A 22,244-nucleotide genomic window follows, 5' to 3' on the forward strand; every position below is an offset into this window, starting at 1 on the left:
TAGCAACAACTGCAGTTTAGAGACAGAAAGATGAAATCCCTTTTGTAAGTAATAAAAAGACTTTGCCATCAATAAACAAAGACAGGACTGCTTGGCTAAGCTGGTTTTAAGCAATTACAGAAAAATGACTGAGTCTGGCCTTTCTTTACTGTCCAACGCCTTTATTGTCTCTCAGCAGGCTTTAAACTTTTGACTTATCCGTTTATCTCTTTGCAAATAAATAAGCCATAAGCCATTACATTTGTGATCAGTGATGATCAAACTATAATTTGCCTAATGTTCCCGAAAGTTACCGAACCCCTGCTCTATCCAGCGCTGCAGCAGATCCTTGTAGAAATGAGGGTTAGCCACCCAGCATGTGCGGTCGACTCAGTCACAAAGCCAGTGTTTGGCAGCCTTGGACTCTCTGAGAGCACCATGAAAAGTGTTAACCACAGTAGAACTTCTCTGAGGACATTGGCTCCCTTCAAGGCCTTCCTATCTGGGGCACACGTGCACACACACACACACACACACACACTCCCAGAAGAATAAAGCATCTGGAACTCAGACTGCTCTTGACTCGGAGTCACTCCTTGCCATTTATGGACTATGTGAGTCTGGACAAATACATCAACCTCTCTAAAATTTGTTTTCCCTTTAATAAAATAAAAATAGTATAATAGTATTGCTTCCCTTGTAGACACAATTTGGATGCCTGATTTAAAAGAGAAAACAACCCAGCTGTGCTGTTCTTACTCTTTGTAGCTTATCTTGATTTCCTTTTCCAGTTCCCTCGTGGCTCTAGAAGAGAACCAGGAGACAAAGAGTACCTTCTGCAGAAATGACGTGATTACACATCACAGAGCCAAAGCTGGCCAACAGCAGCTCCACCCGTTCATGTGTCCCCATCAAGTAGAAACTCACTGGTTATATCCTGCATCCTATTATAAGTGGTCCTACCTTACCCAACAGGTAACTGAAGCCTTTCTCACACTCCAGCTTAGCGGTTCTCATCCTTCCTAACGCTGCAACCCTTTAATACAGCTTCTCAGGTTGTGATGAACCCCAACCATAAAATTATCTCATTGCTACTTCATAACTGTAATTTTGCTGCCGTTATATATCATAATGTAAACATCTGATACACTGGATATCTAATATACAACCTCCAATGGGGTCACCCCAAGCACAGACATCCTCAAAAAGCCTCTGACACTGAAAGACTTCTGCAGAATGACACCCTTATATTATTAAAAATAAAATAAAATTTCCTCCTTCGTACTTATAAGTAAATCCACCACAGACATATAAGTCTCCAGATAAGCCTGGGACCCACTTTCTGCATCAGCAAACAAGGAAGCGTCACACACGGCCTTTTAACCTGAGCCAAGGGGAGAAAGCCAAATCCACTACAATGTATCTGTATTTATGTTTAGAGGGGGCTGAATGCAAAGCAGTGGCCTCCCAATCCTGAATCTCAGGTTGCCATGGAAGGGGAGGGACTGGAAGAACACAGTCACAGAGCCACGGGGTCACAGAGCAGCCCTTCTCAAGACATGCAGGATATGAAGGAGGCGCGTCCCACCTCCAGGTGCTCCCCAATAGAGAGAGTTCTTCCAAGAGAATCAGCACCACAGGCTGAATCCCGGGATGTGTATGTGCCCTTATGGAGCCAGGTTTGATGTGAAGAGTCTCTCTAACTCCGATTTGCACAGCTTGGTAGCTACAACCTATTATTTTCTTGTGTGAACTAAGCCCTTAGGATCCTGATGTGGTAATCTAGCTTCTGAGAGCAAAGTGGGGGGGCAAGAAGAGGATCTTTCCCTACAAACATCTCAAATACCTTTGTTCTCAACACCGGAGAAGACCCGGGATGTGGCGTTCCTGGGTGCGCAAACACCGGTTGTCTATTTGAGTGGTTGGTTTACTGACAGCATTATGTTCCTCTGTGGAACCTTCCTAGCCATAATTTTCACTCAAATGTAGCTTTCTTGGCATCCAGATGCACTCCTGGCAGCCACTTACATACTCAGTTATATAAAACTGATTCTTTCCAGTGAATTACAAAAGAATAAATCAGAAACGTAGAATGACACGTGGTTTGTTGAGATGAGGGTCCTGTGTTTCACGTCACTTTTGCTTCAGCTTTGAGGTCTCTTTGTGGTGTGACAAGCTGCCTGACCTCAGGGTGGGCTGGTGCAGGCCTCTCTCCCCAGCACTCGTGTTGGTTCACGGCTTCCCAAAATGCCGAAGCTTGGCGGGACACACTACCCTCACCTGCATCCTACTCATCGGCACCAGACATCAACGTGGTCCATTCTCAGTCTTGAAATTGCCCAACGGTCCCATCGCCATTAGCAAGACAAAGTCCTGTAACTCACAGCATAATTCAGCTAGGTAGCTTTTGCCAACCCCATAGCCTTTTCTTGATGTAGCTGCTTAGCGTTGGGGGTTGAACCTGGGGCTTGGTGCATGCTTCCTAGAGTATTCTAACACTGAGCTACGACTCTAGCCCCACCCCCACTTCCTTTTGTGTTGGAGGTGGGAAAGGATCCCATGCAGGCCAGGCTGGCTTTGAACTTTAGAAGTAAGCAAGGCCGGCTTTCCTCTCCTGATCTTCCTGCCTGAACAGTGCTAGGACCAGAGGCACACACTCTCTCCTAGCTTACGGCCCTCTTTCTTCATTTCATTTTGAAACACAGCCTAAGTTGCTCAAACTGGCCTTGAATCTCCTCTGTAGTGCAGGTGGGCCTTGAATGTTTCATCTTCCTACCTGGGCGTCCCACGTAGCCGGGGTCACTGGCCTATTCCAGCAGGCCCAGCTTCTGTATTCTTTAATGTTAATCTTGGATGGTGCCCAGATCTATCCCCAAATTATATGGTTTCATTTTAAGCACAAACCCTTCTCACATGACTTCTGTTAATGAGAGAGCAGACCAACTCCATCTTTGGTTCAGGTTCCATCTTAGAAAACCTGACCTAAAGTTGAACTCGACTTAACCAACAAGCCTGCACCTAGAACTAGTTCCCAGGTTACTTCCCAACAAGCCTGAACCTAGCACTGGTTTCCAAGTCACTCCCTGGCAACCACCAATCAGGAGAAAAGCAGAACTTTATGGTTTGGCTCCCAGCACCAGTCAATTATTTTAAAGGGCAGCAAATTCCACAATAGCCCTACAATCAGACGTGTGCTAGGCTAGAAACCCCCCTGCTTGTTTCCTTGCCTCTATAGATGCTTGTTTAAAACTGGGCTGTACCCACCCGTCCTGTGTGTCAGGGTTGGTGGTGAGCCCAGGCTCAAGCTTAAATAAAAGACCCTAGTGTGATTGCCTCAGAATCAGCACCTTGGTGGTCTTTTGGGGTTCTCAAAAATTTAACAGGCACAACATTACTATCTTATGTAGGATAAGATATTTAGTGTTTTAATCTCTGAACACTAATGGGAAAATGTGTTATAAACTTTGACCCACTTCTTATGCACCATTTTACATCTAAAAATTCTTCTGCCATTTTCCTTGCCAAATTCAACATTGTTCAAAAGGCAAATTTCAGTCAGATGGAAATGAAGAAACAAGATATTCTGAGATACCAAACAAATCTCTGGGGGGAGAAGCTGGAACATCTTGGTACAAGGACCCTAAAACCACAAACTATGGAGTCCTTGATTTGAGGTTTGTGGTCACTTGGAAGAAATCTTTCACACTTGGCTTTATACCCTTTCCTCTGATAGAAACCTCTTTGGTTGTCCCACCACACTGTACCCTGGCTGTACCATAAGCTTGTGGGATGGCTGTCACATGCCCTAAGCTGTGGACAGAGAGTAGATAAAATGTAGTTATCAAACATATTACTATATCCGTGTACGGCACCTATTCAACACATGTCTGATGACTTGATTTAACTTAAGAGTGTCCACTGAAACCTATGACTCCAAAGGGAAAATATCAGCCTTTCTGAGGGTGGCCTACAGGTTTCGGTGGTAGGACAGAACTGAGTGTCTTTAAAGGTTTAGAGAAGAGGTACCGTGTTTTCTTTTGTGTCTTGCACACCTTCTGAACTTGAGTGGAAGGTCAGCCTGAACCCCATCAAAGGGCTCTCAACTAGACCCACATTTGCAGTTAAAGCCAATGAGTGAGAAAAGCAGCTTTTATGAGAAGGTGGGGACAGGACATGGAGTTCGGCTGGTGTTGTCCCCCCTCTATGACAGCTGCCTGCTGTAGACCTAGGTTTTCTGTGACACCTCACCTACAATAAGACCCCAAAAGTACCATTAATGTGACCCAACACTGCCCCTAAAACTCCACTCTTAGGAGGTCAGTGATTTGTCAAGCAGGGACATTGATTCTAAGGTTTTGTTTGTTTTTGTTTCGTTTTAAGTCTATATTTGCCTCTGGATAGCCTCAGTGTATACATGGAATGATTAGACTCCATTAAAATAAAACTACTGGTAAAGAGCATTCCCGGCACGGGAAATGGGGATTCTGGAACTATCATTGGAATTAGAAAGCAAGCCGGAAGCTGGGAAGGAAGGTGTTACTGGCAGGGAACGCTTGCCCTCCCCATGAGAGGGTTGGGGGAATATCAGCATCCGTCTGCTTTATAAAGGACAGGAAAAGGAAGCTAGACTACAGTGCTAAGACTTTCCTAGGATCAACTCCCAATGAGACTGAGGCAGGCTGGGAGATCCACCCCATGCCATGGGTCAAGAATCTCAGTTCCCAGGAGATTCAGCTCAGAGAAACAGAACCTACTGTAATCCCAACAAGGCCAAGTAGAAACTTTCTATATTTCTTGGGTCACTAGAACCATGACCTCAGACACTGCCAACTGTGTATGCACGGCTGGACATGTCCGACAGCAATACAAGGACAGACTGAAGCAGGGGAGCATGGTTACCATGTGGTACTAGGCTGTGCTTAAGGCTCAACGCTTGACACACTCCCTCTCCCTTGGAGGCGCCAGGCTGCTCTCTGGAGGCAGCACACTGTATAGCTCACAGTCCACAGTCCGTACCCTCGGTCAGCTGAAGTGCTGTGCCCAGAGATCCTTTCACACAGATGCAGCCAGAGCCCTGCCTGCCACACACCAAGGCAGGGGCACACTCTTAGAGAGCTCAGCTCAATCGGGAACCACCGGCCATTTTCCTATCAAGGAACCTCACCTGCCTACTGCTCTCTGCCCTTACCACATCCCCTCCCTAGGACCTTCGCCTTCTGCCACTGTGCTTTCCTTCCATCAGGTCTTTTTCTCTTAGCCAGAACTGCCTCTTCCTCATCTTCTCTCCCCCTTGGCTGTCTGGACTTGGTTCACACCGTTTATCCTGCATCTGGTTTTAGCCACCTCTGTGGGTGGCAGTACGTCCTAGGAGACTCCAGAGGCCAAAGGTTAAGATCAAAAAGACACTGACCATCAGATGACCTTGGGCAAGTCGATAGCCCCCTCTTTTGTCATCGCTTCTCTGTTGAGTGAGTGTAGTGATGATGCTTTGCCTCCTGGATTGTGGGGTGGAACTCTGCTTAGAAAGCGCCTGGTACAGCTCCTGCTGGGTGGCTACTTTTCAGAAACTGCTGCCCATCACAGCCAACTCATCTTTTACTCTTTCCCTAGCATGCCCCTCTTGCTGATGGGAAAAAGAAGGAAAGACAGGGTGGGCAGAGATGGGTTTGGGGGATGAAGGAGGCACCTGTCAAGTTTGGCCTAAATTCAGAGTAATGAGGTGGCCTCAGCCAAGCAGGTAAGAGTAAATATGTCTGGGGCCAAATACCCCCTGCAGTGGGTTCTAGGTCTAGAGAGCAACAGGATCAGTCATCAAGATGGAAACGTGCCAACCACGAAAGGAAGAGTAAGAGGAGCCAGTGAAACACGCCTCTCTAGAGAGCAAAAGCTAGCTTGCCATTACTGAAACCTCCTGTAGCTAGTTACTGGGTAACAATCTGCAGTGAGGTCCACCACAGTAAAGGGGTCACATGAGGCGTCTCTGGCTCCTGCCAGAGTGTCTCTGCAAACTTAGAATGGGGCCTGGCAGCCGGGGAGGAAGCTCACACGGGGTTCACACACTAGGACACTCAGAAAACATTCTACATAAAGAAGATGAAGAAGAAAGGGCCAAGTACTGGAGCTCTCTTAGGGACAATGCCCAAAAGAAAACCCATGGAAGTGTCACTAGCGGGGGACGTCACTGGTGCATAAGAAAACATTGCAGTCTCACACCCAACCTAAAAAGGAAACTTAGTTATCAGGGGCAGCTTTTAAATTTGGAATTTTAAAAGCAATGGCTATTAAAAAAAATGGCAAAGGGATGGTTGATCGTTATACAATGAAAGGACTTTCTAAGATAAACAGGAAGGTAGGAGTGGTACTCTGCTTAACCCTTAAGACCACACTTCAGCAAAAGCAACAAGCATGTATTACGTCAGCCTCCAAAAACTGAACCCCACATTTACCTATCCATCTGTTTGGTTATCGCACATTTTTTTAAAAAAAATAAAATAAAATTAGAATATCTTATTTTGGGTATGGTTAGGTTTTTTTTTTTCTTTCGGTTTGGTAAGGGTAGGGTCTTTGACTACAACATCTCTTGTAGCCCCAAGCTCAGGCTGACCTCAAACTCTCTGTGTCAAGACTGACTTTGGACTCCAGATCCTCTTACCTCCTGAATGCTGGGGGCTAGTGGAGGGTATCACCACTCCCTGAAACATCTTTCCAGGGGCCACAACAGCTATGGTTCCACAGCTATCACTGTCCTCTAACAGTTTCTTGGTTCGCTGCTTCTGTCTCTCTCCACAGGCTTCAGAGTTGTCAAGTGAGTCTGTGCTGTCCTAAGCATGGGCGTACCTTCTCCAAAGTAATGCCACTGGGAGCCAATGAACAGTCTGAAGACAGGCTCTGAGGCTGGTATGGTGCCACAGACTGATGTGGGCAGCTGCTAACACCAGGCATTGTAATTATTTGGGGGGAAGAATTCTGTTCTAAAAGGGCTTAAGATACTCTGTGTATTACCCAAGGCTGGGTATAAGTGTGTTTGGGGGGTTAGGGATTGGTATTTGGAAAGTCCAAAGAACACAGTGTCATAATCTGGCTGTGTCCCAACATGGGGAAGTAGAAAGGGGGACTGGCCTCTACAGAAGAGGCCAAGCATGTAGATGTCATAACTTCATAACAGCCCTGCCCCGTGTCAGCACTATGAGACAGCATTAATCCATTCCCGGAGTCGGGGGCTGGCGGGAATCACCTCTCCCAGACAGTTGGAAGTTCCATTTCCCAACACCATGCTGGGATTGAAGCTCCCAACATGTGAACCTTTGGAGGCTGAAACATATCTTAGCAGAAACAGAAAGCTTAAACAGACCAAAGCAAGAGCGCTGGAGAAGATGGTCAGAGAACTGGGGTTTGCTGATCAGGAAGGAGCCATTCCCAGAATAAAGAATCACTGACACTTGTAGATTTATGTTAAGTCGATATATGATTGCACATAAGAGAGATGGGCGGGAGAGGTCAAGGACTAGAAGTAGAGGCAGGAGGTGAAAGGAGACTGGGGGGGGGGGGGAATCAAGGTGAAACTGGAGAAGGGTGGTCTGGATCCAGGTGGACCTAATTGTCGGTAAATAGATACAAATATTTTAAGGGATTCTATAGGTCTTTTATCTTTGTCCATTAGATATAATCTTATTGTGTAGAGGATTTGTGGATTGAGAATTTAATATATAAACCAACATGAAAAGCTTCTGGGCTGTGGAGTTGTGTTTGTGCTGGGCAGTGGAGGAAAGAAAACGCCAGGGTGGTCACATTCACCTGGGACAGAAACAACAGGGCTGGCGTAGTGAACCGTGCCTGAGTTCTTTGGGGCGGCCTGGAGTGCCAAGTGGTGTGGGGACCACATGTGTGCGTTCGGCTCCACACTGGAGCGATGTCTGCAGAGTGAGACCACGGGGGGACAATAAAAGGTTAAGCCACCCATTTAACATTTACTGCGACAGACACTGGCTATGTTCTTCAAGGTACCGGAGTCTCGGTGCACTTGCCATGAGTTACCCTCAGATGAGGCTGGAAGGAACTATATAATGTCCCATCACACACAAGAAACAGAAACATGGGGAGCTGACTCTCCTAGCCCAGGGTCACACGGCAGCTGGCAGACAAGAGAGCCCAGGTAGTGTGTTCACCACGGCTCCGTTCATAGCCCCTACTCTGCGTCTGCAGCACCACCTCACTGACAAACCCACTGCCAGGCCACTCGTGCTTCATGCAAATATCCTCTAGGAACCCCAAATCCTCTCATACTAGTTCAAGGTTCGTCAAGCCAATTCTGGGACAATACTGTTTTATAAAAGCTCAGGAAGTTAGTATCTTCCCGAAAAGAAGATGTGAATGACAGGAATAGTTTTTAAGCTAGTGAGAAATGAATGAATGTGGGGTTTGGGTTTATAAACTGCTCCCCTGTGAGCATCGGTCATGTGGATGTATTGCCCTTCTCAACAACTGTTACTGCCATTGCTCTCAGTCAAAGCAAGATGGTAAGACCCCATTGCTGGAGGTATCATGGCCCTGGGATACAGGATACAGATAAATCAAGCTGGAACTGAGCTGGAAGCTTTCTCCCCCTGACTGGTATTTCAATGCCATAGGTTGTTAAAGGGTTAATGCCAGTTGTTATAAGGTGTAGGAGTGGGGACATGGAAAAGATGTTGACAGCCTTACTCGGCTGTGGACCCTGAGTGCTAAAGTAACTATTGAACTGCCAGCCAAGATGTGCCCATTGACGCACAAGTGGCATGGTTGTTGTGGAGTAACCAACCACTTTCTAATTAGATCCGAGTCCCCCTGCACAAAAAGGAACACTTACCTGGTACTTCAAGCCTGGTCAAAAGACTATCTGTGGAGGTCACAGGCCCTGAAAGATAATATACCACTAATACTATGGCCAAAGAGCATGAGGCCAGACGGCCTTCTAAATGCCTGTCTTGGTACCTTAGACTAGTGTTGCTCACAGCTTAGGCATAGAAGCTTCTTTTGGCGGTGGGTGATGGCTCAGGCAGGGGCTTGTAAATGGTCAAAGTGCTGAAAATAAGTGGACTGCCTAGTCCTGAACAGGATGTGGCTATCACATCCTCTGAAGCCCAAAGCCTGGGAACACCACAGAACAAGGAGTAGGAAGACCGTGAGATCCAAAAGGATAGGAAAGCATGCTGTGAAGTCTTGTGTTGGGCATGACATGACCATATCTGTCATGAGCACAACCGTCTACACAAGACTGGGTTAGAGGAGGAGAAGGAAGGGAGGAGAGGGATCTTTAGAAAGAAGAAGATTATTAGAAGTTGAAGGGAATAAGAGAGAGTAATTGAAGGGGCTATTTGATCTCAATATATTGCATATGTGTGTTAAATTGTCAAAAGATTAAATTTTAGAAGCCTTATCTATTCCATCAGCAAAACAATTTGAATGCTGCAAATGTATTTAACTAAGTATTTGTACATTTAAAAAAAAGCATACTAATGCATTGCATCATTGTTCAATAACATGAACATAAAGTGCACATTTAAAAATATTTTTAAGACTCTAAAGTAGATACTGCATTTTCTGATTGGGTCATCTTATACACTCTAAGGATGTCTATACTCCCCTTCTGGCAATCCACTTAGATTCCTTTAGATCGGGAACTTACCTTGGGTCTCGATCAACCAATGCAGAGCAGTGTTTTCTATTTAAGATGACCCACATCAAGAACAGTTCCCAACACTGTGCACTGTTACTCTGAGGATGAAGATCATCAGAATATATCAGAGCAAGCCTCTTGGGAGACCTGGGACCAGGTCAAGCCTGTTCTTTCATGCCCTGGTCTTTGAACATCCTCTAATTATCTAATAGCATGAACTAGGGTTGTTTGCATCACTTCTGAGGAATGGGTGAGTGGAAGAGACTGGAAAGGCTATTAATCACATGGCCCCAGGACAGAGATAGTCCTTAACACGTGGTTACATGCAAAACTGATCAGCTTTTCGTCCCCTTCGCTTGGGTCTTTTCCCCAAAGAGTCACCTCTTGCCAGAAGCAGCTTGCAAAGCCTAGCAATCCCTCCTCACCTGGGCCTCCTTGAAGCAGAGTTTGGGTTTGGCTACCTGCTTACATAACTAGAGATCTGACACCTTTGCAAACGTGCCCATCTGTGATTTATGCCGTGTCAGAACTTCACTGTGGCTGCCCTGCAGAGAGGCTGTGCTCGGGCTGACAGATTTGTGAGAAAAAACAAAAAACCCAACATTACTGTATCCTTCTATGACATCACCCAGCTGATAGGTCCTTCTCTGCTAATCACAGATGTTCTGAAATGGCAAAAGCCATCCCCGTGCCCTGTCAGGATTCCTAACCCTGGCAAGCCATGAGCACAAAAGAGTAGCTGTTCCGTGCTCATCACGTGGTAACCATGACAGTCTCTGGGATCCTCAAGTACCTTGGTTATTACAGAAAGACACATTCTGTTTACTGTTCCAACTCAAAGCAGCTAGGCAGTCACTGGAACTTGGTCAATAAGAACATGTATTAAGCCCCAGCCCCTTTTCCAACAAACAGCCAATTATTGCACTTGCAGAATAATGATCACTTCATTACACCCTAAAAAGCAAGCCTTGGGTTCTGTCTTCTACTGTCACCCCATCTCTTCCTCTCTCTGCCGCTCAGGCAGCTCTTCTGTGACCTTCCCATCTAACCTAACATCCAGACGATAGGGACTGTCTCACGTCTCCTGAGAAACAGGCTGCGTGTCTCCCGGCCGGCACAGCACATATAAGAAATCCATATGAACACTGAGCAAGCTGGCTGCTTCCATGCCGCTGCAGTGGTTTGTGCTCATAGCTTTACCCAACCTGAAGAGCATTCTAGTCTTCTCAAGGTGCCCTGTTTCTCATGGCCAGGCTCAGTTTAAATGCCCCTGCAGAGGCACGCACAAACACACACAAACACACACACACACACACACACACACACACACACACACAAGCATGCACATGAACGCCCATAAAAAGAAAAAACTCCAGTCTTTGCAAAAGCCTGGAGTGTTTATAAGGCTGAAGGGAGAAGAATGGGAACCTGTGGTGATTATAAGCCCAATGGCAATTTCTTTTCTTTTCCTTTTTTTTTAAATCTTTTTTTACAGTCCAGTTGTTATCTGCACTCCCACAGTTCCTCATTCATACCTCCTCCCCCACCCTCCCAAACCCTCCCACCCCCTCCCCCACCCTCCCCCACCCTCTCCCACCCTCCCAAATCCTCCCACCCCCTCCACTCCATCCCTATCACTGTCTCCAAGAAGACGTCCCACCTCCTCACCCCACCGTACCTCCCCACTCCCTGGGGCCTCAGGTCTCTTGAGGGTTAGGTGCATCTTCTCTGACTGAGGCCAGACCTGAGAGTCCTCTGCTGTGTCTGTATTGGGGGCCTCATATCAGCTGGTGTGTGCTGCCTGGTTGGTGGTTCAGTGTCTGAAAGACTGGGGAGGAGGGGCGGTCTAGACTAGTTGAGACTGCTGGTCCTCCTACAGGGTCTCCCTCCCCATTAGCTTCTTCCAGCTTTTCCCTAATTCAACCACAGGGGTCAGCAGCTTCTGTCCAATGGTTGGGTGTAAGTATCTGCATCTGACTCAGATGTTGGGCCTCTCAGGGGGCAGCCATGCTAGGCTCCTGTCTGTACGCACACCATAGCAGCAGTAACAGTGTCAGGCCTTGGGGCCTCCCCTTGAGATGGATCCCAATTTGCTCCTGTCACTGGACCTCCTTTTCCTCGGGTTCTTCTCCATATTTGTCCCTGCAGTTCTTTCAGACAGTCACAATTCTGGGTCAGTGTTTTTGACTGTGGGATGGCAAGCCCATCCCCCAACTTGATGCCCTGCCTTTTTTTTTTTTTTAATTAAACAACTTTATTCTTTAAAAAAGAGATAAATGTATAGACTTTAAAAGCATTTTTGCATAAAATTATATGAATATATTTTTGTCAGTACTTGATATTTTTTAAAGAATGCCCTGTCTTTCTCCTGGAGGTAGATTCTATGAGTTCTTCCTCCCCACGATTAGGCATTTCATCTAAGGTGCCTCCCTTTGAGTCCTGAGAGTCTCTCACCTCCAGAAACTGCCATTGGGGTTTTCTGGCAATTTCTAGAAGTTTTAAGTATCCTGTTCCATACTGGATCAGCAACAGAGAAATTCCCTATTCAGAATGTTTCTCTACCGGAGCTGCAGAGAATCAATTCCCACCCAGGTCCTGGTTTAATGCAGTGGGTGGAGATTCCTGATAATGAAGCGGCAAACTGCTCAGACACTGACAAATGATTGGTCCCAGCTCACAATCAGTAACCTGGAGAAAGCTGAACCAGCTTAAGGAAAGGAAGATAAAATATCATAACAAACATCCCAAGTTTACTTAATCAGGGCTAATGATTAGCTTCCTAATGAAATTTTACAAGCTCAGTTGAACACAGAAAACATTTGCTTCTCTAAAAGCAAACAGGACTGTTTGTACGGTAACCAGACATCGGGAGCCCAGAGGCCACCCAGCCTTCAGGAGTACAGAGGTAGATCTGTGCAGGAGGGACTCAGGGGAGCTTCTGAGGATGCTTAGATAGAGAGGCAGAGATTTGGGAGAAGCAGCTGGGAAGCTGCAGGATTTGTCGCACAAGCACAGATATTCATTTTGTGTAGTTATGCCAAACCTGGCAGTTCATAGAGGCACAGATGACCAAAGAAGCTAACACCAAGTCCAAGGCGAGTCCAGAGCCGCTACTTAACAGCTTTGGGGCGGATCTAGCTGCAACCACTTGGCATCTCAGGCAGCCTGTTCTTACTCAGGTTATGTTAAAATTCAACAAAATAACACCAGAAATTTCTAATGGCAGGAGAAGAAAAATGGATAGGTGGGACATAATATTTTCACTTCCGATTTTTTAATGTATATGTGGAGGGGGATGGTATGTTACTCTGTGTGTGTGTGTATATATATAGTGTGTATGTGTGTTATTCTGTATGTGTAGTACAAGTTACTCTGTGTATAGTATGTGTGAGTGTGTGTGTATTTGTGAGACTGTGTGTATGTGTGTGAGAGTATGTGTGTATTTGTGAGACTGTGTGTATGTGTCAGAATTTCTCTCCTTCCACTGCAGGTTCTGAGGACTGAACTCAAATCATCAGACTTGCTGCTCTGTAACTGCTTCCAGACACTGAGCCACGTCACTGGCCCCAGAGCACAGGATTTTAAATAAACTACTCTAAATCCTTCTTTACTTTTATTTTCTCATGTGTGTGTGTCAGCGTGCACAAGTACTATGGCACATGTAACACCCTGGGAAGTCCATTCTCACCTTCCACCATACAGGCACCAGTGGTTGAAGGACATTAAGCCTGGTGACAAGTGGCCTCCCCAATGAATATATGTCCTTATACATCTGTGTGGGAAATTGTAGATGGCACACCAGGACAGACCTCATGGGCTGTATTTCAGGTAACGATCACTGACACCAGGGACTCACAGTCCATAAGGAAAGCATCACTGGGGGACATGACAGCAGTGAGAGGCCATGCATGTGGCTGACGAGGGCTATGTGGGTGCTCTCACTAGTGTCTGCTTAATTTTCCTCTAAACCCAGAATTGCTCTAAAGAACAAGCCTATTTTTAAAATATACAATAAAATTAATTTTCTAACGGTAGTTTAGTCATATTTAGTATAAGACTGAGAAAACATCAACTTCTCTGATTATAAATTAACTCTTACTAGCATCCTGTTCCTGATAGAATCCTCATAGGAGCTGGTTGACAAGGCGGGGGACTTCCGAGCCCTCCGGTCATGCCCACACCCTCATCTGACATTGTCCCGACATCAGTGACCACTGATCTCAGAGTCCTGGCCACAGGGGAGGATTCTCCCGCAGAACACAGCCACTTCTGCTGCCACACTGATGCCTTGCATACTGTGGCCCTGACCCGAAAGGAAGGTGCTCCCTTAGCGTCTGCAGATTGGGTGGAAGTGAAGTAGCCAAGGTTGAGGAGATAATCTACCTGGTTTTTAAATAACTCAAGTGTAATAAGGAAACGGCACTCATCAAGCTCAGCAGTGTAAAGAAAAAGGACAGTTTTTAAATCTGTGTAAGTCTGACCATCTTTAGAAATGAGACATTCATGCCACAGCCCCAAAGTAGATTTCTACATACAGAATGCAAAACAGAGCAACGATTTGGTCTTTCTAGAAAGTATCACATTTAACCAAGGTTTTCTGAATCATTAGTGCAAATGATGGGTGATGAGGTCTCCCTCTGATTCTATTATAGCACTCCTTCTGTCTATACAGCATGCAAGGTGCTTCCTGACTGCATGTCATCCTCTACAAAGCATCCTTTGCCTGGCAAGGCATGAGAAATACAGAACACAAGGGTGTGTTGACATGTGGGGGGGTCGACTTTTGAAATACATGAAATTGCATTATTTTAGAGCAATTATGGCAAACAGTTAATGTTTAATGTTAGGTGGGTTCGGAGTTGCTCTCTGAACATTTGACATTGTAATGAAATGACTATATCTGAAATTAACTAAACACACGGATGGATACACCTAGAAGGGATTTTTTTTTTTTTCTTGATTAGATCATCTGAAGTGGGAAGACCCAACCCTGAAATCCAGATCTTTGGAGGTGTGGGAAGACCCACCTATAATCTGGGCCACACCGTCTGGTGGCAGCCTCCATTAAGGGCATGGAAGGAGGAAACGTGCTTTTGCCTGGTTGCCCTCAACTTCACCGGCAGGTTCACTGCTTCACAGACATTAGAGGCTTCTTATTTGGGATTCTGATGTCTAAGACATCCAGTCTCATAGACTGAACAATTACTGGGTTCTTGGAATTTCCAGTGGTAGGCCGCCATTGATGGACTAGCTGGACCACAGCCTGTAAGCCAGTCTAATAAATCCCATTTACATACAGATTCATTCTACCAGTCCTGTTTCTCTAGAGAACCCTGATGAACACCAACATCTTTCCTAAGAGATGAGTCTGCTGCTGAAGACAAGAAGAATCCGGGCCTCTGAGAGTAAGAGCAGCACACTGCTCTTACAGAGGACCCAGGTTCAATTCCCAGTACCCACATGGCAGCTCAAAACCACCTGTAACAGTTTCAGGGGACTTCATACCCTCTGATGACTTTCATAGGCAACAGGTATCTACATGGCACATATGCATACATGCAGGTAAAACATTCATATACATAAAAATAAATACTTTTAAAAGAAGTAATTCGGAGGCAGGGTATCAGATATCTCCAGCCCCTTGCAGATAGACTACCTGGAGACTGCAGCTACAGCAGATTTTGTTTGGGGCCTGTGCATACCCAGGTCTCCTAAGAAACCTTGACACACAGACGAGATAACAACCACAGGTTATGCTTGCGTACTTGCCCACTGCCCACCTGTCCATCTACCTATCGCTGCTTCCCAAATAAAACACTCGCTGTTCAAACACTGAATTCCACTTGAAAGGGACAAGGTCAGAAGATGAACAGTCACAACTTATGTGCATTTGAAGTCGGGGGAAAGTCATATATTCAGGGTCTGTGTGTCTGTGAGGACACAGTTATGTGTTAAACTAATAAATTAAACTTGGTTGGGGATTTCTACCCCCACCTTTGACCACTCAGTTCCCAGGTAACAGACACACAGCTTTTATATTTACAATAAGCTTTGAAAGCACTAGAGCTGGGCAAATATCTATTCTCTAAGGCATTATCTACTTCTCTATCAATGGCCCTGAGTTATAACTTGCCATTTCCATTCTTAACTCTAAGTGGCCAGCCCTTGTGGCCATATTTCCATGACTGGCCTACCCTAGGGCATCTTTTTTTTCTTCCCTTATGTTTCTTCTCCAATCCCAAGCCCGGGGGCCAAAACCCCACCAACCTCTCTTCTGCCCAACTATAGGCTGCTGGCGTCTTTATCCAACCAGTGGTTTAAAATTTAGGAGCAAGGTCACACATCATTACTTGGTGCACGTGAAGATTCTCTCATCCCTGAAGGCAGCCAGGGCCAGAATTTAGCATTATAATACACACATAGCAACAGACCAAGTGTTGACAGGTGCAAGCTGTTACGAAAGGTAGGCCTGTGAGCTGAAGGGAAACATGCCGCCTGTACCACTGAGCTCAAAACACAGGACAATGTCACTGTTTCACCGTATAAAGCAAGGAATATAGGCCTTAGCAGCACTGCATTTTTATATGGTGACAAAGCAGGAAAAAAAAGATATACAGTTCCTTTAAATCTTTTCAGATAGTGTGATTTGACTGAGAAGGTACTAAGGAAGCATGTGGGTTGTCCATGCTAATATCTTATTTATAACAAGCAATCCATATATATGTGAAGAATGGATGCAGGTGTGTAGTTACCTGATAATGCTATTATATAGATGAGTTTCTTATACTCGGAGCCAACTCCTAGGTCACAAAGGATTTTACATACTACAGCAGAATGTTGGTCCACCCCCATGCTACACCAGGACAGTCTCCCAGGACATGCTTCACATGGGCAGTAAGCTCATCACTAAACTCTAACTCACACCTACTGTACTGACTAACCCTAACTACTACCTTGCCCACAGACACCACCTGACCTTAACTTTAGGAATTTCTTATTATTGAGCCATTTTAGAGACCTGAGGCCAGAAGAAGAAAAATGGCTTGTTCAAGGTCACCCACAGCTCAAGGTTTCTCCCTCTGTCCCAAGCCCGGGGTCTTTTCTCTATATCCAGAGTTGCATTTTTGGTACAATTGACAAGATTATTGACCAGCTGATATAACAATTTACCAATAAATGAAACGTTATCAGTATATCCCTCTCCCTCTTGGTTGCCAGGGAGTGAGTAACTCTCTTCTGCAACATTCTTCCTCCATGAAGCCTAAAGACAGTGGGGCAGCTGACTGTAGATGGACCCCCAAAACCGTGAGCTAAGTGAGCCCTGTTTCCTCAGGCTGGTTTTCTCAGCGGCAGTGGGTTGGCTAACATACTGTGCATGCTGGGATAGGAAATGACAAGAAGAGCTTTCAAGAGGGAAACAGTGAAGAAAAACAGTGTGTGTGAAAGTCACAGATATTCTAATAAATACAAATACTACCCTAGACACTCCCTTAATCCCTTATCTGTGACTTGATTTAACACAACTCAGTGAAGTCACTTTAACTCCCTGGTAGCCCGTAAGACCAAAGTTGACCGTGCCGACTTTTCAGGGGTGCAGCGGTGCAGTGATGACTGCCCCCGCCCCCAGGGTTAGGTGTGACTATATGATAGGTCACCTAGATGAAGGGTGAACAGAAGTGATTACACACTTCCACACGGACCCAGGAAATCCTTCTCCTGCTCTCCCTCTGGGTTTATTGTTCCTTCTTCAGCCTGACTGTAGGTGACCCTTACAGTGAGACTATAAGACCTCACATTCATACCTCAGATGCCACATAAAAAGGGGACATTCTTCTCATGTGTTGCTGAGAGACCTAAGCTCCGGACTTCAGTCATTAGCCATCTATGTGCTACAGAGCTAAGCCTGGCTAACTCGGAGACATAGCTGTTCACAGTTCATTTCATTTGCACCAATCAGCAATGGGTTGTTGCTTATCCAAAAGGAAACAGAGGCTATTCAAAGGTCAGTACAATTTCCCAAGGTGTAGATGATTTAAAGTTCTATTTGTTTGCGCCGATTAGGAAAAGGTAGGAACCTTGCCTTAGGCTTGCCAGGGCTTGGCCCATAGCCACCAAATAGTTTGGGCAAATTCCTCTGATGTCAAAGCTCCTGACAGTGAACTTGCTTCATAGCCTCCTGGTCACACCCCACAGGCTCTGGACCAATGCCCAGATGCCTCTGCAAGTCCTCTGTCTCTGACTTCATCCCTGTTTACCTTGCAAAAATACATCTCAAAACAGTGCCCTGTTGTTCTTACTGTCAGCTGAGGAGAAGCTGCCAAAAGGCTTTTCAGAAAGCCACACCAATCCGGACAGCCTCAGAACAAAGGCTACAAAGGCTACTCCAGAGGACCGTCTTGGAAGAGAGCCACCAATCAGCAGACCTGAGAGAGAGATACCTCCACAGAGTTGGGTTATCGCCCCAGGGCAAAGATCTGCTTACACTGAAGATAGACTTGACTCTCCCTGTCTTTTCTGCTGAACACTAAACTGTAAAGAGGACTCTTCTCCCTAAGGGACCTGAGTAATTTGATAATCAGATTGTGTTAAGTGGATTAGCTGCATGCCTTTGCTCCTAATTGCTTGTTCAGCCTAACTCTAAGAAACTGTCAAAAGGGTCACTTCTCGACCAATGCTTGTCACCTTTGGTGACTGATCTGTTTGAAAACTTTCCAGAGGCAGCATTTGTGTAGATCTTTTGATGGATGTGCCGTGGGTCCTTTTAGGAAACCAGTGGAATACTCTGAGCCTCTTCTCAGAAAAGGCTGCAAGATGCCCACGAGCACATGAGGTTTAAACAACTTCAAAGATGGCGGGGGTAACAGTTGCTAAGTTCAGTGGTTCATCCCAGGGTCATGGACTCCCTAGAGCAAGAACCAACAAGCTTTTCCTACAAAGGGCAGTCGGGGTGAGCCTGGCTCTGTCCATCCCCTGGGCTCAGCAAGTCAGTGTGAGAGCTGCAGAGACGATGTCTGCAAGATGGACGGCCACACTTCAACAAAACTGCCCATCAACAATCTTTTCACCTCCCTATCGACCATTCGTGTCAAAAAGAAAGTCACTCTCCTCACCTCTCCAATCACTGAACAAAAGTCTTTCATATCTGGTGGCCCACAGGCACAGGTTGCCAAACTTCACTAGGGAGCCAAGGTAGATGACGTGGGAAAGGAAAAATGGTGCAGCTCCGCTACCATTGCCTTCTTCATAGGGACCAGCATCCTTTCTTTGTGGATATACAAAGCAAACCACAGGAGTAGTGGCAGCCCTCTGACGCTGTCACCAGGAGATGCCACCACAGCTGTGTAAGAGGGGGCAGCAGGTCACTCAGAATGCAATGCTGGGCACTCTTACACTGTGCTCACTACCAGCTCTGCCGCTGTATCTTAATGGGTGTGTGGACAGGATATAACGTGGTTTTCCCCTTCTAGCTCCCACTTGCAGTGTTTTGCTTTCTCTGTGATGAATGGGTGTGAATGACAGGGAAAACGTGAGACCCTACGTGGAACTCCAGGGCAGAACGGTCATTCTAACTGTATAAATGTTCACAGAGATAGAGTTTGGGGCCAGAAAAGTGCTTACCTGGTTCCTTGAAATACTGTGTAATGCTTTAATTTATGGGTTGATTAGAATAAGGTCAATTTTTGTAAGCACACAGATTACTGTATCCTAAATTTGATTGTTTTTTTTTTTTTGTTTTCTTCTCTGATTTGCACTGTTGTGGGTCTAACTCAGGCCTTGTGTGTGTTAGGCAAGCCCTCTCCCCAGAAGTGACATCTTCAGCCCCTTGATCTTTAAAACTTTTTTACAACTATATTTCAATATAATTGATTTATTATAACCCTAGAGTTTCGACTCTATGGGTTTTCTGAGACAATCGTCTAAAAAGCAGCCCAGAGCTCTCACAGTTTTCTACAGGGGTCCACAGTACGGAAAATGTCAGGAGGCCTCGCTTGCCCCAGAAGAAGACCTAGACAACAAGCACAGCCTCTCACCAGTGCGTTCACATCTTCAGTTTTATGGATGAGCGTACGAATCTCCTCTGGGTCGCCACTGAAGATTGCCTGGACCAGTGGTGGCTGCAAAACCAAGAAACTGAGTATTAGGACCATTACTAATGTATGCACCTGTGTCTGCATGCAGGTAGCAAGAAAGATGTTTGTCCCCTCGAAGTTTATCCAAGAATTACCAATGAGCAGAAGTAAAATTCCAGCCTGCACTCACAACGTGTCTGAGATAGACCTTAAAGACCCTGTCGATAATATGGCCAAACACAAGGTTTGTATATTCAGACCCTATAGAGAACTAAACCTTGTCACTGCCGATTCAAATGTCCGAGTTACTGGAGGCCGCCTCTGAGAGCCGTTGGGAGGTCCTAGCAGAGGACCTCAGATGCTCCTGTACCCTGACAGAAGACTGGTCCTCTTCCAAGCAAACGTCCAGCTTTGAGAGGGATGCAGATTGCCCTCACACCGAGACAAGGCTAAAAATCTTCAAAACACCTTGCAATTGTCACCAAATTCGGCCATAGTTTTAGCCAGTGGGCACTGGTTGTTTACAGTGATTACACAACTGCTGGTTTAGAATCAGTTATAACAAGGGCTAGTTAGAGAACGGGGGTGGAGAGAGCAGAGAAGAACCCATTACCCAGAAGGAACTATGAAGTGTGGCCCAACAGCAAGGGCGGTGAGCTCTGTGGGGTAAGAGGAAGGTAAGGACAGGCTGTCCAAAGAGCTTGGAGGAAGGCACCTCAGTGACCGAGTGTGGTTTACAGATGGGGAAGGAAGGGCAGTCCGTCCTAAAGAGAAGGTGTACACGGTGGGTGTGCAGAGGACCTTCCAGAAACCATCGCTGGAGCGAGGGATGGCTGGGGAAAGTGCTAGGTTCAGGAGCTGACACGTGAAAGATCTCCACAGCCATCTCCCCCACTTCCCAGTTGCCCACTAACGACCATTTCCCTCGTGGAGTCTGAGACTAAGTATAGTCCCCACGGGCCACACACCCTTATGGGGTAATTAATAGGGCCAAAAGGCACAATGAAAAAAATTTATGTGACCATTCAACTCTACACAAATAATGTCATCATTAAAAATAAATGGTTAATGGTGTCAATATGGAATATTGGGTCTTCCCCCCATACACTTTAAATCTTGGCAACTACATATACGTATCTGCTTACAACTTTTGTAAATGTTTCGGTCCCATCAGACAGCTGGATGATGGCAGTACCCCAAGTTTGACTCAGCATAAGAATCATCCGAGAGGCCCATTAAAATAAGACCCCTAAATATCTTTCCTGGGGAGTCTAAGTTCATCTAGAGAGGGGACTGTGCATCCAGACTCTTTGGAGTTAGAAGCAAACACTAACCTCAGGTGTTCTACAAAGAGATCCAGCCCATGCCTGCTTTCTACCTGCTAACCAAGCCCCGGCTGAATCCTACCAATCTCTTCACACTGCTCTGACTGCTGAGCTCTTAGCAAAATGCTTTTGGGTGAGTTTCTGCCTAAATTAACCTTGATGGGGGGGGGGGGAGACCAACAGCCATAAGACAACATGTAGAGGCAGAGTCTGGCAGGTTGTAGTGTTAAATCAGCAGAGGTCACATGACAGCTGACAGTCTGAGGTGAGACCAGCAATGGTCAGTCACTGAAGAAGAACACGGTGATCCACGCAGGGCCTCTCACTCGTGAGCACAAGGAATGTAGCCGCTCCGTAGGATCCATTAAGCCCTCCAGCTCCTCAGGCGAGGCAAGCCTCCTGAGCAATGGCTGGAATGTTCCCAAAGAGAGGTTCCCTGACGCAGCTGCCAGGGAAGGGTGCCAGAGCAGTGTCTAAGCACATGGAGGAGCTTCCCAAAGGCCCCACTTAGCTCAGAGCTGCTTCGTACCACAGTCAGACGCAAGATGTCCTGGCTTCCACGGAGGGGGGTGAGCCTTTGTATGTCCACCAATGTTACCTTCTCACAAACACAGCCACATACCCACAACCGCACATATATGCTCTGCACTGTGCACATACATTGGACATGTATGCATGGAGACATGTGTTCATTCACTTACAGACCCCTCCCACTTCCTGCAAACGCTCCTGTTCTCCAGAGACCATGCCAGACAGACATGTCTAGTCTATTATGCTGTATAGATTTCCCCATGATCATCACACATGTGAATCCAAGGTGCAGATCTGTTAACCAGCTCCAGAGCAGAACTTCATGAACAGACGCTTTGATTGTATGAAAGCTGCACGTTTGCAGTGACTCTCAGGGAAGCTGTGTTCTTTTACATACTTAGGGGCCTCTTGTTTCTTTCTCTCCCTCACTTTCCCTCCCCAAAGAGTCTGGAAACACTCAGGGAGTTCTATTCATTGGGAATTCAACCTCAGGTAAACGTTTACCTTCGTGATTATTCTAATTACGGTATTTTCTCCATATGTATTGGAGAGTTACATTCTGCTACTCACTGGTCATTATAACATTCCCAGTTTTGGTGTTAGTGATGCTGAGCCTTCAAAGGGACTCTTCACCTGCACACAGCCGTGTCTTAAGCCTTGGTGTACACAGTTCCATGGGTCTCC

At 46.1% G+C, this 22,244-nt stretch overlaps 1 protein-coding gene across 2 annotated transcripts in view; it reads right to left on the reverse strand.

Annotated features, from left to right (window-relative positions):
* ANKRD44 (ankyrin repeat domain 44) overlaps window positions 1–19,746 on the reverse strand; it is a gene marked incomplete at its 3' end in the record, with an annotated part of 157,860 nt that extends 138,114 nt beyond the window's left edge. For both annotated transcript variants that reach the window (XM_080932857.1, XM_080932856.1), the window contains exon 1: window positions 19,666–19,746. The remainder of the gene's footprint in view (window positions 1–19,665) is intronic.
* Window positions 19,747–22,244: the final 2,498 nt, after the last annotated feature.

This window comes from Micromys minutus (genome assembly GCF_963924665.1).
Source record: "Micromys minutus genome assembly, chromosome: 19".
NCBI lineage: Eukaryota > Metazoa > Chordata > Mammalia > Rodentia > Muridae > Micromys > Micromys minutus.